The sequence below is a fragment of the Penaeus japonicus genome, unplaced genomic scaffold (assembly GCF_977035675.1).
Source record: "Penaeus japonicus unplaced genomic scaffold, GWHDUDI00000001_assembly GWHDUDI00000009, whole genome shotgun sequence".
Lineage (NCBI taxonomy): Eukaryota > Metazoa > Arthropoda > Malacostraca > Decapoda > Penaeidae > Penaeus > Penaeus japonicus.
The window spans coordinates 40,798,163-40,803,162 of record NW_028234411.1 but is presented as its reverse complement, the minus strand read 5'-3'; positions in this window follow the sequence as shown (position 1 = coordinate 40,803,162).

Sequence of the window (5,000 nt, the reverse complement as noted above, 5' to 3'; positions counted from 1 at the left end):
ATATATATATATATATATATATATATATATATATATATATATATATATATATATATATACATATATATGTGTATGTGTGTGTGTGTGTGTGTGTGTGTGTGTGTGTGTGTGTGATATTATATGTATATTAAATATATATACTGTATATATATATACATATATATATATATATATATATATATATATATATATATATATATATATATATACACACACGCACACATAAGTGTGTGTAAATAAATATGTATATATTTTCTGTCGCTTCCTTAACAGTATCTTCTCGGCAGGACAGAGCTACGATACTCCACAAAACAGACAGTGAGGACACCCGGCGCTGCATTCAGCACTACCAACTGCCTCGTGCAGTTTGAAATTCGCACACTCTTATTCTCACAAATGTCAGGAATTATGACGACAATCCCTGCTGTTCAATGGAGATCAGTAAAGCCATCACAATAGATTGCATGTTGGGAGGGAGGGACTACCATTAGGTGGATGCAGAATTCCGTCTATATATTTCAGGTAATGAGTTTTAGGTTCTGGTAAGTTCAAACTCTAGAAATAAGGACAAGAGGATAATTGAAGATGAAGATAGCCTGGGCTGTTTTAGCTTTCCATTCTAGATTGGATTGTATTATAATGGATTATTTTGTACAAACAAGCCTATAACTGGTCTGGTTTGATAAAGCATGAGATTTTTGAGATGGGTAGTAGTTACAAAAGGTGCCGAGTGTGTTTTGGGTTACACGGCGAGAACTACAGCAGCCAAGTATAATTCTTATAGTTTCGTTAAGTGAAACGGGAGAGACTTTGACAGAGAGAGAGAGGGAGAGAGAGAGAGATAGAGAGAGAGAGAGAGAGAGAGAGAGAGAGAGAGAGAGAGAGAGAGAGAGAGAGGGAGAGGGAGAGGGAGAGGAGAGGGAGAGGAGAGAGAGAGAGAGAGAGAGAGAGAGAGAGAGAGAGAGAGAGAGAGAGAGAGAGAGAGAGAGAGAGAGATAAAGAGAGAGAGAGATAGATAGATAGATAGAGAGAGAGAGAGGGAGAGGGAGAGAGAGATAGAGAGACACAGAGAGAGAGAGAGAGAGAGACATAGAGGGAGAGGGAGAGAGAGAGAGAGAGAGAGAGAGAAAGAGAGATGGAGCAAGAGGAAGGTGAAACGGAGAAGAGCAAGAGGTACATTTGATAAACAGATACACACGAACAGAGAGAGCCAGGCCTGAATCATTCCTTCCAAGGCGGCACCACAACACGCGGTCTTCACGCTCCGCCGCCTTATCTCTCTCGGTCATGACCCGGTCCTGCCTGTCCGCGTTTCTCCCTCTTGTTTATCTCTCAAATTCTTGACTATTATTGACTATTGGCTGTTCTTCTTTTTTTTTCCTTGAAATTACGCTATGCTTTTCCTTTCATTCGTATTCTGTACTCCAGTAAACCCTTAACATTCCATAGTTTTGTCATTTGCACGTATGTGTTCGACAAGCCTTATTAGACGTAACCCTTGACTTTTTTTCTAATTCAACTTTCCCTCCATTTATAAAGCCCGTGTCACCATTTTTAGGAACTTTTGGAAACTACGTGACATACAGCTAATCTGTCTTATTTCATCTGATTAGTGTATGCTTGTTGATATATTTTCTTGTATATTCTGGACAGATCGTCTGCAATGTGCATTGTGTTTACGTGTGTATGTGTGTGTATGTGAGTGTGTGTGTGTGTGTGTGTGTGTGTGTGTGTGTGTGTGTGTGTGTGTGTGTGTGTGTGTGTGTGTGTGTGTGTGTGTGTGTGTGTGTGTGTGTGTGTGTGTGTGTGTGTGTGTGTGTGTGTGTGTGTGTGTGTGTGTGTGTGTGTGTGTGTGTGTTTGTGTGTGTGTGTGTGCGCGCGCACTTCTGTGCGGTTCCATGTTTGTTTCATATCTTATTTTTTCAACAGCCTTCTATATATAGTCTTCCAATGACCTTGTACATCCTTTAGAACATGCACATATTAGAGCAACGTAAAGCAGCAGATACGGAAATTCGCATCGTGATTAGAATTAAGCCCAGCAGATGGAGTCTAGAGATGCCAAATCGCCATCAAAGTGCCACATCTTTTCGACCACTTATGTCCTTCAACACAAGATGTGTGACCTCTCAACCTCTCGACCTCACCTCACCTTTATTTTTTTTTACAAATGTTTGTGTTCCTATTGGAAACTTTAGAAATAAATACCATTCGCATGGAAGTTTTTTATTATATTTTTCTCTGTCTCTGTTTCCACGTACTTACATAAGAGAAACCTGCTAAAGAACCTGAGACGATAAAACACTACGCACACACTGCGACACCGTATTCCATGAGCGTGATGACAGTGATTTGCACACTAACATACATCAATCGGTAAAATTGTTACAAATACAGACAGCCAGAAAGAAGCAAACACAGAGACAAACAAACGAAGAAAAAAATAACAACGAAGACGTATTGCCACCTGTGGAATTCATTTAAATCTATTACGGTTTGTGGTTGAGGCTTATAGAAGTTTTCTCGCCCTCATGTATTCATTGGCATTAGTGTACTGAAAAAAATAAATTTTGAAAGTCAAGAAAGGGCACTTGTTCAGATAGGCAAAATAAATTATCAAGATATATTATAATGGATCACAAGGTAAAGTAATAATCCTGCTATTAACATTGATAGTGAAATGATTGCAGATATATGTGTATATATATATATATATATATATATATATATATATATATATATATATATATATATATATATAGAGAGAGAGAGAGAGAGAGAGAGAGAGAGAGAGAGAGAGAGAGAGAGAGAGGAGAGATAGAGATTGAGAGAGAGAGAGAGAGAGAGAGAGAGAGAGGTGGGGGGAGGGGTAGATGTTGTAACAGACAGGAGACCAGCCAGCAAAAGGACGCTTCCCAATGAGCTCTACCTTGACACGAACTTCCCCTCAGCAACCGGTTTTCGTCTTACCATTACTCTGGTTTGGATTCACGCTGTTGCCATAGACGTTCTCATTCGGGGCAGTGGATGATAAGGGAAATATATGTATATACAATATATAGGCCTATTCATACGATTATATACATGTGTATACATGTATATGTATATATATATATATATATATATATATATATATATATATATATATATATATATATAATATTATATAAATAATATAAATATATATATAATATAACACACACACACACACACACACACACACACATATATATATTATATAAATATATAAATAATAACACACACACACACATACACACACACACACACACACTATAATATATATATATATAATATATATATATATATATATATATATATATATATATATATATATATATATATGTATATATATATATATATATATATATATATATATATATATAATAATATATATATACATATACATACACTTACACACAAACGTGTAACAAGAACGAAAAAACATGATCGTGGAAACTGAGTTCCACATAATTCACGCCAAATTGGAAATGTCACCCATGATTGTGTCCAATTGATTCGTGAACGACAGGCATCCTTTATAGAAAAACTGGCATAGATTCGTTGATAGCGAATTGGTAATAACCGTGTGAGAAAGAGGATGTGGGTTGGAAGGAGACGGAGAATGAGAAAGAACGATTAAGAGTTTGTTAGGCTGTGATATATGCAGACACACACTTGTTTGTTTGTGTGTGTGTGTGTGTGTGTCCGCACACATACACACAAAGGAAAGCAAATTACTAACCAACAAACATGAAAGAATATGAGCAAACATCAAAAGAAACACACATAAAAAAATATTATCGCCAAATTATTCTAACAATAATATTGACAAGCATAGCTAACCTTATGGATGTCACTCCTATCAGCACGATCGCTGCCTAAGAAAAGCCAGTGCACAGCCATAACAATACACCACAGACAAATAAAAAAAGAGCATGGACAGAAGCATGGGAAAAGGAATACGAAAAACAAAACAATGATTACAAATACATCCATGGTGCGAAATGAGTGATGATCTCACACACACACACACACACACACACACACACACACACACACACACACATATATATATATATATATATATATATATATATATATATATATATGTATATATATATATATGTATATATATATGCATATATATATATGCATATATATATATATATAAATAAATAAATATATATATATGTATGTATGTATGTATATATATTGAGAGAAAGAGAGAGGGGGTGGGGATTGCATTATCGTTTAGCTTGGCATTTCGTTTCTAACGTACGGCTCTTCAAGAGGCTTTCCATGATCGAAATGGTTGAAAAAAAAATATTGTGGAAGATCATGTATATGTGTCTATTGAGAAAACTCAATGGCCAAGTTGACAACTGGTTTATCTATACGATATATTTTGTATTACACCCACCGTTTCATGTTAGAAATCAGAATTGCAAACTAAAGACCTTCGCTACAACTTTCAGACACAAAACTCATGTCATGCACAACTCTGCATATAACCCTTCTCAACATCACGGGACATAATCTAATAGACAGGTTGTATTTAAAGAATATCAACTTATGTCCGTCGTTTAATACTAACTTACAAGCACATCAAGAACAAAAAGAGACAAAAAACAATATAAGGGAAGCAATCCATCAATCATAAACAGATAATCAGATACAATGAGAGATACATAGATAGATAGACATTGAAAAGGAGAGAGTTAAAAGCTGACATTCCGTTCCTAACTTAGCGTGCGCCTCCATTCCTGAAGTTTCTGGAAGAGTTTTAATTATGGAATTCTTTGAGTACCTTTATGGCTGGGTTTAGATGACCTTGAAACGATTATATGACTTATTTTATTGTAGGGAATTTAATTATCAACTTGGCAATAGGTATACATATCACTGTTTTACACTACAATAGTCTCGTGTTAGTAAACTATTACTGCCACTAGTCCTGTAACTCTGCATAATACAGTTGT